This window comes from Staurois parvus, unplaced genomic scaffold, assembly GCF_062004578.1.
Source record: "Staurois parvus isolate SC_StPar_1 unplaced genomic scaffold, SC_StPar_1.0 ptg000365l, whole genome shotgun sequence".
In the NCBI taxonomy this organism is placed as follows: Eukaryota; Metazoa; Chordata; class Amphibia; order Anura; family Ranidae; genus Staurois; species Staurois parvus.
This window is the reverse complement of record NW_028318161.1, coordinates 7,683,322-7,697,764: the sequence shown is the minus strand read 5'-3', so window position 1 is coordinate 7,697,764 and position 14,443 is coordinate 7,683,322.

Genomic DNA, 14,443 nt, shown 5'->3' with positions numbered 1-14,443 from the left:
ATGGCGGATATCAGTGTCCTCTACAGAAGCTCCACTGTTGTGACAAGAGGAGATCTGGGAGAATGTAAGCGAGTCTGCGATGACGCCATGTTGGGACCTACAAGTCTCCCCCCCACAGCAAGATAGCGAGTGATGTACAGGTGGTGAAAAATGCAGGCGGCTCCTGAAGTCTTACCCTTTGCAGGAGCTTGTAGAAGCAGTGGTCTGCTGTGGAAGCCACCTCCAGTGCCCCAAGCTCAGATTGTGTGTGTCTTCATGCTGCCATGGTTAAACCATGCCCCCTTGTTTGAGATTTCAGTTTTATTCACAGAAACTTATACGGACACTGCATTTCTGGCAAGAAAAAAATGAAACAAATGCAACCACCACACCTAAGGACTGGTAAACTGCATCCAATAAACGTTTTTCCTCTTGGGTTTGCATACAATTTAAATCATTCGTTTTGCGTTTGATATTTTTCAAAATTAACTAGAGCAGCAAAATACAATTCAGAAATATAGGAACTGGTCAGAGAATAATATATATGAATGTGTATATATACAGTAGCTTTGTTATTCACTAAGGTGTGGCTCCATGAGAATTAACGGCATTGGGATTCAGGAATGGTCTGTGCCCCAGGGGCCCCTCTCTCTGTTGTGAGAATATCTATACAATATAGAACAGATTCTCTGGGTGAAAATAGGATATGTAAAGATTGCTACCTTTTTCTCCTCCGTAAGTGCACATTATCTCGTCCTTATATAGAGTCTACGTGGATAATAAGTATGAATCTAGGTCTCCGATCCTTTGTTGGTTTTACGATCCAGAGTCCTATTCAGCAGATCAAAAAACTACCCAATAAATCCTCAGTTTATTAATGCCATCTTCCCTGTAAATCTCGTTTTCAAACAACCATGCTTTGGAAACCAAAGAGCGACCCTCCTGGACCTCCAGCCTGGTTTTTGTCTTGATGTTGAAAAACTTCTGTTCCATTTTACAGGGAAATGTTATAAACAACTAATCGTTTATTTTTACACCATCAATAAGAAACACTCATTCTTACAGCTCCTGAGAATCATTGTGGGGTCAGTAGGAGGCCCCATGAGATACCCCTGGTACCTTTTTCATAGGCTTTTTTGAGTTTGGGCAAGGACACAGGGGCCCCATGATCCCCTATTGCCCGGGGGCCCCATGAGTTATCAGTTCGCCCCTGTTTCCACTTTTTCATCTTAATCTCCTCGATACCCACAATTCCCATCTGTGTGTTCCAAATTAGCTTCGTGGTGTAATTTCATGAAGAAAAATTCTACAATCACTTCTAAACTGCCCAATAGACTACACCACCTTTTTGTATCTGATCTAACATAAAATCTATGAATAACGTAAATCAGGAACTGTCTAGCATGTGCACACTCATTGACAGTTAAAGTGATACTAAACAAGTACCTTAAATTGCTCCTCTATCAAATATCCAAATTGCTTTTTTTTTGCTGCTGTGATCTGACTTGTTAGAGGGTGGCTGTGTTTGTTCTCCGTGGTCCCACTGCATGGAATATAGCCACCCTTTCTTGCACATTCTCAAAATGGACTAGGGAATATGGACTGTGGACTATGGGATTTGCATGCATAGAGCAGTTCACATGACCACAACTGACTTGCACTGCTTGTTCCAAAGAAATGGAAGTGTGTGGGGAAGGGGGTAGTTGCTTGAAGGAGAGGTTCGTCAGTCCACTGAGGATATTACAAGGAGCCAAAAAAACATAGTAAGAAACATTTTAATGGAAAATAGATTTGCAGGACCATTAAAGCAGAATTAAACTCTTTCAATCAACACTAACCATTTTAAAACCTTATGCTACTATCATTAGTAAATAGATAGGAAGGTATATTATAGCTACTCAATTTTTTATTTTTTTTTAGCAGCTTCTGGCCTAGGCCATAATGATGTCATACATCCCAGAAGTCTTCATGGGCATATTTTTTTCTTTTATTTGGATGAGGGCAGAATAAAGCACGGAGACATGTCTGGATGGGTGAGTTTACTTTTATAGCACGGATGGCTTCTCTGTTCTGCCACAAATCTTTAAGCTGCTCAAACCCATCTGACATACCTGGTTATAGGTAGAAAACTGCTCACACCTGTGCAGCTTAAGTGCTAGTATGCTACACTCTATACCACTACACAGGAAATAGGCCATGAAATTGGTGGTAGGTTAAATTAATGTATTGAGAAATGCAGTCAAACAGTGCAAAAATCATTCAACAAGCAAATAAACAGATTCAAGGATACCATATTAGGTAAATAAGCACTGACCTGTAGGCTGGCAGTAAATTTAACTATAGGAATATTAAATTAACCACTTGCTGCCCTGCTACAATCAGTGGTGTAGTTAGATTTTGTGCTGCCCCAGGCAACTAAAAAATTGTGCACCCCTAACGAGGGGAGGGGGGCAGAGAGAGAGAGAGAGAATGAAACCATATGGCCATCGCCAGAGACATAATCAGGAAAGGCCGGTTTCATCCTTGTGCGGTACGCTCAGCCAGGTATACAGACATGCCCAGGAACATCAGTTGGCCTCTGCCTGAGCAACCTTCCTGTAGCCTCTCTCGGATCCCATCTAGTGCCTCATCTGGTCCCCATCCTTAGTCACCTGAGTCCCTTCTTCTGAGGGGGTGGCATTGCCCCCCAGAAAAATGCATTTTTTGCCTCACAGAAGATACACCCCCTGTCTGTATGTATAATTATGAAGAGAACATTTAGTAGAGGACATGTTGGTACATAGAATGTGATGGGAGTTCCTAGGATCCAGAGATGGAGGTCAGAGAGGGCTGTACATTATGGGTGGGAGAGGACTATAGGGGGAAGATGTATACATGGCAGGCAGGTCCTCCCAGCTGTACTGTTACCTTCACTGTCTTCAATCCCCCTGGCATTCATCTATCCAGTGTGTAGCACTGCTGTGTCCTGAACTCACCTGCAGCTCCTTGCTCAGGACAGATCCAAGTGTTGTCATACTTCTCCTCGCTGTACTGGGACATCACAGCCCCGAACAGGGCAATAGGCTCGCTGGCTAGTAGTGACCCCCGGCAGGTACAGAGGATCCCCGACTGTCAGCCATTTCATCCATGCCTTCTTGACCCTTCTCACCTGTGTGCAGGCACAGCTGGCCTCCTGAAGTCTCAGTGCCAATCACATCATTATGGCCAAATGAGGGATCTGCTCATCCAAGTGCAGCCCAGAGACAAGTGTGTGTTGAACTTGCTGGGGAATGACCCTTTATCCCAGGGACCCGGCTGGCTGTCCCCTAAGAGGTTCACCTGTGACTTTGGTCCTGGAGAAGTGAGGTACACTTATCTGGGGTCCCGTAGTCCTACCCTTCCCCCGGAATAAGGTAAGGCTGCAGCTTTAATAAATAGGATTCCCCTACCTGTGGAGGGGCAGCATGTATAGACTCAGTGTTATATATATATATATATATATATATATATATATACACGAATATACACACAGTATATATGTATGTGTGTATGTATATACACTATATTGCTAAAAGTATTGGGACGCCTGCCTTTACACGCACATGAACTTGAATGGCATCCCAGTCTTAGTCCATAGGCTTCAATATTGAGTTGGCCCACCCTTTGCAGCTATAACAGCTTCAACTCTTCTAGGAAGGTTGTCCGCAAGGTTTTGGAGTGTGTCTATGGGAAAGTTTGACCATTCTTCCAGAAGTGCATTTGTGAGGTCAGGCACTGATGTCGGATAAGAAGGCCTGGCTCACAGTCTCTGCTCTAATTCATTCCAAAGGTGTTCTACTGGGTTGAGGGCCCAAAACTGTTCCCACAAAGTTGGGAGCATGAAACTGTCCAAAATGTGTTGGTATGCTGACACCTTAAGAGTTCCCTTCACTGGAACTAAGGGGCCAAGACCAATCCCTGAAAGTCAACCCTACAGCATAATCCTCCCTCCAAACTTTACACTTGGCACAATGCAGACAGGGAAGTACCGTTGTCCTGGCAACCGCCAAACCAGACACATCCATCAGATTGCAAGACAGAGAATTGTGATTCATTACTCCAGAGAACACGTCTCCACTGTTCTAGAGTCCAGTGACGGCGTGCTTTACACCACTGCATCCAACACTTTGCATTGCACTTGGTGATGTAAGGCTTGGATGCAGCTGCTTGGCTATGGAAACCCATTTCATGAAGCTCTCTACGCACTGTTGGTGTGCTAATCTGAAGGCCGCATGAAGTTTGGAGGTCTTTAGCTATTGACTCTGTGGACAGTTGGCCACTTCTGTGCACTGTGTGCTTCAGCATGTGCTGACCCCGCTCTGTCATTTTACATGGTCTACCACTTTGTGGCTGAGTTGCTCTTGTTCCCAGTTGCTTCCACTTTGTTATAATACCACTAACAGTTGACCGGGGAATATTTAGTAGCAAGGAAATATCACGGATGGACTTATTGCACATGTGGCAACCTATCACGGTACCACGCTTGAATTCACTGAGCTCCTGAGAGTGACCCATTCTTTCACAAATGTTTGTAGAAGCAGTGTGCATGCTTAGGTGCTTGATTTTATACACCTGTGGCCATGGAGGTGATTGGAATACCTGAATCCAATGATTTGAAGGGGTGTCCCAATACTTTTGGCAATATAGTGTGTATGTGTGTGTATATATATATATATATATATGTTTATGCCCTCTCCACTTTAGGAGCAAGCAGCACACCGCTCCTGTGACTGCTGTGTTCTGCGGTAACTATGTATCATGTGATCGATGATTGATTAGTTATAGTAATCACATGATAACAATGTAAACGACCTGTCATGAGTGGCTTGCCATTCATGAACAGCTTACATACTGTTGTGATCTGTGATTGGCCCATAGCAATCACGTGATACCTGGTTACCTGTACCATGCAATTAACTGTAGCCAGTCACAGATCACAACTAGAGATGAGCGAATCGAACATGGCGAAGTGGAATTTGTTTCGAAGATCAGGAAAAATTCGATTCGCGCTGAATCCGAAAATTAGCAAACTTCGGATGCACGAATCGAATTTTCCCAAAAATGGCGGCGACATGTGTGGCGACGGAGCGGGGATCTCTGGGAAGGCGCGCAGACAAGGCGCGCTGACCCATAATGCATTCATTCATGACATGTGATCGCATTAGCCAATCAGCAGCCAGCCAGCCAGCCAGCACTGTGTAATGGTGGAGCTATAAATTGCGGCCATCTTAGAATTCTCCATTACCTCCGGTCATTCAAGAGAGACAGACCTGTCTGTATTAGGGACAGAGTTAGGGCCACAGAGACTTTAGGGACACAGAATCGTTACTTAGGGACACAGAATCGTTACTCAGGGACACAGAATTGTTACTCAGGGACACAGAATTGTTACTCAGGGACACAGAATCGTTACTCAGGGACAGACACAGAATTGTTACTCAGGGACACAGAATTGTTACTGAGGGACACAGAATCGTTACTCGGGGACACAGAATTGTTACTCAGGGACACAGAATCGTTTCTCAGGGACACAGAATCGTTACTCAGGGACACAGAATTGTTACTCAGGGACACAGAATCGTTACTGAGGGACACAGAATCGTTACTCAGGGACACAGAATTGTTACTCAGGGACAAAGAATTGTTACTCAGGGACACAGAATCGTTACTCAGGGACACAGAATCGTTACTCAGGGACACAGAATTGTTACTCAGGGACACAGAATCGTTACTCAGGGACACAGAATTGTTACTCAGGGACACAGAATTGTTACTGAGGGACACAGAATCGTTACTCAGGGACACAGAATTGTTACTCAAGGACACAGAATTGTTACTCAGGGACAGACACAGAATTGTTACTCAGAGACACAGAATTGTTACTCAGGGACACAGAATTGTTACTCAGGGACACAGAATTGTTACTCAGGGACACAGAATCATTACTGAGGGACACAGAATCGTTACTGAGGGACACAGAATTGTTACTCAGGGACACAGAATTGTTACTCAGGGACACAGAATTGTTACTGAGGGACACAGAATCGTTACTGAGGGACACAGAATCGTTACTCAGGGACACAGAATCGTTACTCAGGGACACAGAATTGTTACTCAGGGACACAGAATTGTTACTCAGGGACACAGAATCGTTACTCAGGGACAGACACAGAATTGTTACTCAGGGACACAGAATTGTTACTGAGGGACACAGAATCGTTACTCGGGGACACAGAATTGTTACTCAGGGACACAGAATCGTTTCTCAGGGACACAGAATTGTTACTCAAGGACACAGAATTGTTACTCAGGGACAGACACAGAATTGTTACTCAGAGACACAGAATTGTTACTCAGGGACACAGAATTGTTACTCAGGGACACAGAATCATTACTGAGGGACACAGAATCGTTACTGAGGGACACAGAATTGTTACTCAGGGACACAGAATTGTTACTCAGGGACACAGAATTGTTACTGAGGGACACAGAATCGTTACTGAGGGACACAGAATCGTTACTCAGGGACACAGAATCGTTACTCAGGGACACAGAATTGTTACTCAGGGACACAGAATTGTTACTCAGGGACACAGAATCGTTACTCAGGGACAGACACAGAATTGTTACTCAGGGACACAGAATTGTTACTGAGGGACACAGAATCGTTACTCGGGGACACAGAATTGTTACTCAGGGACACAGAATCGTTTCTCAGGGACACAGAATCGTTACTCAGGGACACAGAATTGTTACTCAGGGACACAGAATCGTTACTGAGGGACACAGAATCGTTACTCAGGGACACAGAATTGTTACTCAGGGACAAAGAATTGTTACTCAGGGACACAGAATCGTTACTCAGGGACACAGAATTGTTACTCAGGGACACAGAATCGTTACTCAGGGACACAGAATTGTTACTCAGGGACACAGAATTGTTACTGAGGGACACAGAATCGTTACTCAGGGACACAGAATTGTTACTCAAGGACACAGAATTGTTACTCAGGGACAGACACAGAATTGTTACTCAGAGACACAGAATTGTTACTCAGGGACACAGAATTGTTACTCAGGGACACAGAATTGTTACTCAGGGACACAGAATCGTTACTGAGGGACACAGAATCGTTACTGAGGGACACAGAATTGTTACTCAGGGACACAGAATTGTTACTCAGGGACACAGAATCGTTACTGAGGGACACAGAATCGTTACTGAAGGACACAGAATCGTTACTCAGGGACACAGAATCATTACTCAGGGACACAGAATCGTTACTGAGGGACACAGAATCGTTACTCAGGGACACAGAATTGTTACTCAGGGACACAGAATTGTTACTCAGGGACACAGAATCGTTACTCAGGGACACAGAATTGTTACTCAGGGACACAGAATTGTTACTCAGGGACAGACACAGAATTGTTACTCAGGGACACAGAATTGTTACTCAGGGACACAGAATCGTTACTCAGGGACACAGAATCGTTACTGAGGGACACAGAATTGTTACTCAGGGACACAGAATTGTTACTCAGGGACACAGAATCGTTACTGAGGGACACAGAATCGTTACTCAGGGACACAGAATTGTTACTGAGGGACACAGAATTGTTACTCAGGGACACAGAATCGTTACTCAGGGACACAGAATTGTTACTCAGGGACACAGAATCGTTACTGAGGGACACAAAATCGTTACTGAGGGACACAGAATCGTTACTCAGGGACACAGAATCGTTACTCAGGGACACAGAATTGTTATTCAGGGACACAGAATCGTTACTGAGGGACACAGAATCGTTACTGAGGGACACAGAATTGTTACTCAGGGACACAGAATTGTTACTCAAAGACACAGAATCGTTACTCAGGGATACAGAATCGTTACTGAGGGACACAGAATTGTTACTCAGGGACACAGAATCGTTACTGAGGGACACAGAATTGTTACTCAGGGACACAGAATTGTTACTCAGGGACACAGAATTGTTACTGAGGGACACAGAATCGTTACTGAGGGACACAGAATCGTTACTGAGGGACACAGAATTGTTACTCAGGGACACAGAATTGTTGCTCAGGGACACAGAATTGTTACTGAGGGACACAGAATCGTTACTCAGGGACACAGAATTGTTACTCAGGGACACAGAATTGTTACTCAGGGACACAGAATCGTTACTCAGGGACACAGAATCGTTGAATTAAAGAGTATGTCAGACAACACGCAGAGGAGTGGCAGAGGAGGCAATGTTTCAGGAGCAAGCAGACGTGGCAGCAGAGGAAGGGGTCGAGGCAGCACTAGTCGCAGCCAGAGGCCAGTGCTCCCGGTGTCATCCAGCGGTCGTGTCTCCACCGACAACCCTGCCGTCATCGATTGGTTGGCTCGGTCGTCTTCCTCTTCCCAGGTCACCTCTGACACCTACAGCCAACGGTCGGTGTGTACGTCAGACACAACCGTTAGTTGGCATGGCCCGGGAGCAAGCCCACTGAAATCACGTGTCCTCTACCTGCCCCTGTCCTTTGGTGTTCCCTCACCAAGCGAAGTATCGCATGCTGTGGGCTCAGCCCCACTGTACAGTGAGGAAGAGCTAACAGAGGGCGGTCAGGAACGGGGGGAGACATCCGCCTCTTCAGCAGCCAGGCGAAGAAGTACTGGCGAGGAGAGTGGCTCGGTAGCCGGTCTAGAGACAGGTCTGTCTCCTGACCCACACGCAGCCGAGGGGGCTAGTAGTGAGGCGGAGACCCTAATTGATGATGATGAGGCTGATCGCACTTGGCAGCCTCGTCGTCATCAGGCTATTGCTTCCGCATCATCAGGAGAAGAGGGTGCCAGCTTGGCAGCGAGCAAAACAGTCGGTGGGTTGCCCAGGAGGCAGCAGGGTCGCAGCAGTGTCAGTGGAGGCAAACAGCCACGGAGTAGAGCACCAGCTCCACTGCAGCCTACCACCACGGCCAGTAGTGGTGCCGGTGTGCACGAAGGAAGTAGCAGTCAGCCAGTGAGGAGTAGCGGGGGCAAAGTTTCCTACTCGGCGGTGTGGCAATTTTTCGTCAAGCCGCCCGAGGAAGTAAACGTAGCAGTATGTCGACTATGTGGCCAGAAAGTCAAGCGTGGCCAGGGGGCCCATGTTGGGACTACAGCGTTGCGTCAGCATATGCAGCGTCGCCATTCGGTGGCCTGGGAAAACTGTGATAAAGATACGGCGGTTCTGCCTGCCCCAGCCCCCGCTCCATCACCCACTCCTTTACTTGCTCCGTCACCCGACGTCAATCGCCCTCTATCAGCCAGTCAACACCTCTGCTGAGGGGAGTTGTCGCTCGTTGGCATCTTCCGCTCGTTCAGATGCTCCTTCTCCTGCTACTCCTCTTCACAGATTCCGTCAGCAGTCTTTTTTGGAATCCGTTTCCAAGAGACAACAGTTTGCGAGCACGCACCCGACGGTGCAGAAGCTGAACGTCCTCCTGTCCAAGTTGCTGGTGCTGCAGTCCCTCCCTTTCCAAGTGGTGGACTCAGCACCTTTCCGAGAAATGATGGCTTGTGCCGAGCCGCGGTGGAGAGTGCCAAGCCGGCATTTCTTCGCCAAAAAGGCAGTGCCAGCCCTGCATTCACATGTAGAAGAGATGGTGGGCCAGTCTTTGAGCATGTCGGTCTCTGCCAAAGTGCACGGCAGCGCCGACGTGTGGAGCTGTAACTACGGTCAGGGACAGTACATGTCATTTACGGCCCACTGGGTGAACGTGGTGCCGGCACAGCCGCACCAGCAACTTGGACAGGTCACGCCGCTTTTGCCTCCATGTTTGCACGTCCTTGGTCCAGCAAAGATGTCCGCCTCTACCACCTCTTCTTCCGCCGTGTCCTCAGCCGCCACCCCCGTGCCAAGTCCCATTACCCGACCGGCATATCACATGTGCAGGGCGCAACGGTGTCACGCTGTGCTGCACCTGGTATGCCTTGGCGAACGTAGTCACACAGGGGAGGAACTTCTGAGTGTAATGAACAGAGAAATCGACAGATGGCTGTCTCCGCGCAAACTGAAAATCGGAACCATGTTGACCGACAACGGAAAGAACATGGTGTCTGCTCTGCGTCAAGGAAGGTTGTGCCATGCGCCATGCATGGCTCACGTGTTCAATCTGGTTGTCAAGCGGTTCCTAAAATCCACCATCCCACTGCAAGACATCCTTAAAATGTCACGTAAACTTTGCATGCATTTCAGCCATTCCTACACCGCAAAGCACACCCTCCTTGAGCTGCAGCGGCAGAACGGAATTCCACAGCATCGCCTGATCTGCGACGTTGCAACAAGGTGGAATTCAACCCTACATATGTTAGACCGCCTTTACGAACAGCGAAAGGCCATCACCGATTTCCTGATGTTACAAGCGGATAAAGGTACTCCCCTGTGTAACTTAGATGTCAGCCATTGGCAGCTCATGCGTGACACCTGCCGCTTGCTCAGGCCCTTTGAGGAGGCCACGCTATTCGTGAGTCGGCAGGACTATGGGATGAACGACGTCATTCCTCTGTTGCACGTCCTGGAACAAATGCTGTTAACAATGGCTGGTCAGGGTGCGGTAGACGTGGCGCACAGATCTCAACGCCACATGACCCCTGTGGGGGCAGGACAGGAAGAAGAGGAGGAGGTAGAGGAGGACATTGGTGCTCAGGAATTATTGAGTGAAATGGGTGGTTTTTCCACTCAGCGGACAGGAGTGGAGGAGCAGGAGCATCTGGTAGAGGAGGAGGAGGAGGAGACAGAGGACCCAGACGCACCGTGGCAGTATGCTGTGGAGATGGAGGCAGGGAGTCCCTCGCATTCCTTGGCACAAATGGCCCATAGCATGCTCGGTTGCTTGCGTAGCGACAGCCGAATAATAACCATCAGACAGAGGGATGACTTTTGGCTGTCCACCTTGTTGGACCCTCGCTACCGTTCAAAAATGGTGGCCTTTTTCACACCTGCTGAGAGGGAGGCCAAAATAACGTACTATAAAAACCACCTATGTAGTCAGTTGGTCTCTGCCTTTCTGCGCCAACATCCATCCTCAGACACTGTGGGCCCTGTGCGCTTGCGTTCCGCTGCCATGGCAGCAGGGGAGGGGTGGGGTGGTAGGAGCAGTGGCAGCTCCACCAGCAGTGGCTGCCTCAGTCTGCAGTCGATGATGAGTAGCTTTCTTCACCAGCGCAGTGAGGAAACTACTAACCAGCCGCAGCAGCAGCAGCATCAGGTGGACCTGGAGCAGGACCTCAAACAACAGGCTTGGGCCTACTTGGACAGCACCCTGCCAACCGAGGTAGACAATCCCCTTGACTACTGGGCAACGAAACTTGACCTTTGGCCCCAACTAGCTGAATTTGCCCTTGAAAGGCTGTCATGCCCGGCCAGTAGCGTGGCATCGGAGCGCGTGTTTACTGCGGCAGGAGGTATTGTAACTCCGCGGAGGACACGACTGTCCACCCAAAGTGTGGAGAGACTCACGTTTGTGAAAATGAATCAGGCGTGGATTAGTCTGGATTTCAAACCACCAGTTCCTGACACAACTGACTAAATCCGCCATGAATCATGCCCCAAACATGTTAATATTTTTAACATAGGTCTCTGTATGGCCTTCAATTTAAGCTGCTTACGCTTCGCCACTCTGCCATGGGCCCCTGTACCGCCTCCTCTTGCTGCTGCCAGGTCCAGAGTGTGTCATGGGTCCCTGTACGGCCTCCCATTGCTGCTGTCTCCATCGCCACACTCTGCCATGTGCCACTTTCAGGTCTCCTCACACTGCTGGTGGGTTCCATTTTGTCATAGGGTGCTGGCAGATTACGGGCCTCCCATTGCTGCTGCCAGGCCCGTAATCTGCCATGGGCCCCCGTACCGACTCCTCATGCTGCTGCCAGGCCCGTAATCTGTCATGGGCCCCTGTACCGCCTCCTCATGCTGCTGCCAGGTCCAGAGTGTGTCATGGGTCCCTGTACGGCCTCTCATTGCTGCTGTCTCCATCGCCACACTCTGCCATGTGCCACTTTCAGGTCTCCTCACACTGCTGGTGGGTTCCATTTTGTCATAGGGTGCTGGCAGATTACGGGCCTCCCATTGCTGCTTCCAGGCCCGTAATCTGCCATGGGCCCCCGTACCGACTCCTCATGCTGCTGCCAGGCCCGTAATCTGTCATGGGCCCCTGTACCGCCTCCTCATGCTGCTGCCAGGTCCAGAGTGTGTCATGGGTCCCTATACGGCCTCCCATTGCTGCTGTCTCCATCGCCACACTCTGCCATGTGCCACTTTCAGGTCTCCTCACACTGCTGGTGGGTTCCATTTTGTCATAGGGTGCTGGCAGATTACGGGCCTCCCATTGCTGCTGCCAGGCCCGTAATCTGTCATGGGCCCCTGTACCGCCTCCTCATGCTGCTGCCAGGTCCAGAGTGTGTCATGGGTCCCTGTACGGCCTCCCATTGCTGCTGTCTCCATCGCCACACTCTGCCATGTGCCACTTTCAGGTCTCCTCACACTGCTGGTGGGTTCCATTTTGTCATAGGGTGCTGGCAGATTACGGGCCTCCCATTGCTGCTGCCAGGCCCGTAATCTGCCATGGGCCCCCGTACCGACTCCTCATGCTGCTGCCAGGTCCAGAGTGTGTCATGGGTCCCTGTACGGCCTCCCATTGCTGCTGTCTTCATCGCCACACTCTGCCATGTGCCACTTTCAGGTCTCCTCACACTGCTGGTGGGTTCCATTTTGTCATAGGGTGCTGGCAGATTACGGGCCTCCCATTGCTGCTGCCAGGCCCGTAATCTGCCATGGGCCCCCGTACCGACTCCTCATGCTGCTGCCAGGCCCGTAATCTGTCATGGGCCCCTGTACCGCCTCCTCATGCTGCTGCCAGGTCCAGAGTGTGTCATGGGTCCCTGTACGGCCTCCCATTGCTGCTGTCTCCATTGCCACACTCTGCCATGTGCCACTTTCAGGTCTCTTCACACTGCTGGTGGGTTCCATTTTTTCATAGGGTGCTGTATGGCCTCCCATTGCTGCTGCCTCCACCGCCACACTGTGGCTCCACACTCTGGTTTTGGCCCCGTGACTGCCCAAATGAGTGAAGTGTGCGGTGATTCTAAGATCGACGGCACTCATCTGCATGTCATACTGACTGACATGATTATTTCTCTTCCCCAGCAGACTCCAAGGGCATTTAAATTAAAGGTACAGTGTTCTGCACTAATATAAAGGCTCTCTGAAGCCTAGAAACACCCTTTTTATAAGTTAAATTCGCAGCGAATATATTCGACTCGAATTGAATTTATTCCACGAATTCGCCGAATCAGCCGAATCAAATTTTTGAATAATTCGCTCATCTCTAATCACAACCATAGGCAAGCAGTTCACAAATGGGAAACCTATTCATGACAGCTAAAGCTATTGCTTATACAATGATCATCACTGTATAAGCAATAACAGTGTAAAAAAAAAAAAATCATGATCACCCTCCAGAGTAGTACAGTGTCACTATGATGACACTGAGCTACTCTGATGACAGGATATAACTGTTTTTTTTAAAAAACTTCTATCTCTCTGCTTTGGTCACAAAAATATTCTTATCTCTCTTTCTGAGATGAACAAAGGAAGACGTTTGAAGTTCCGCCTGGGTGACAACCATGGCTACCTCTAAAGAAATGGTGGAAAGTGAAAGTTGTCACCCCAGTACAGGAAGCATGTTACTGGCAGGAAGATAAAGTTAAAAATAAAAAAAAAACAGAAAAAAAAATGCAATCTCCACAAGGACTAGTAAGGTGCAACATATTACATTTCTTGTTTTTGGAGTTAGATAGATTTGAACTGCTCTGCTCCTGCATTAGCTGGATCAGACATTATGTTGTATTGGACTCAGTGGGTCGGCAATCACATAGTTTATAAAGTTCAAACTAAACTCCAGCCTTATTTTCACACTTTCAGAGTCCTTGCCTGTACAGAAATTTCTTACTAACTTTACTGCACACTGTAAGCTTCACACCATGTACATTAGAAGCTGCAGCAAGCAGATTGAGCCCACCCCGTTTCCTGGCTAGAGGATGTCCAGCGTCCTTTATCCCCTTCTTACCCAGTCTTATTGTCCCTGGCCTGCACCCAGTTCTTTCAGTTACTGAGGTTCAGCATCACATGTGGGTGTTACCTAGAGCAGTCTGCCTAGGAATGCCCACTCCTTCAGACTGATATCAAACCATCAAGGCAATTTGATATTTGCCTATATTTGATAATCCAGTCCAGTGCTTGCATTAGGATTATGAGCTCTTGAGAGGGATACTGAGGCAGGGTGTTGTAATGTTTTCAGGAAGCTATGTATAGCACCCTGTGGGCCCCTCCCACCAATTGGGCCCCTCCCTCTAATCATGATCTGCCTTCACTGCATAGAGAAACACAGATACTCAGTGAAGACCTCATTGGGCCTAAA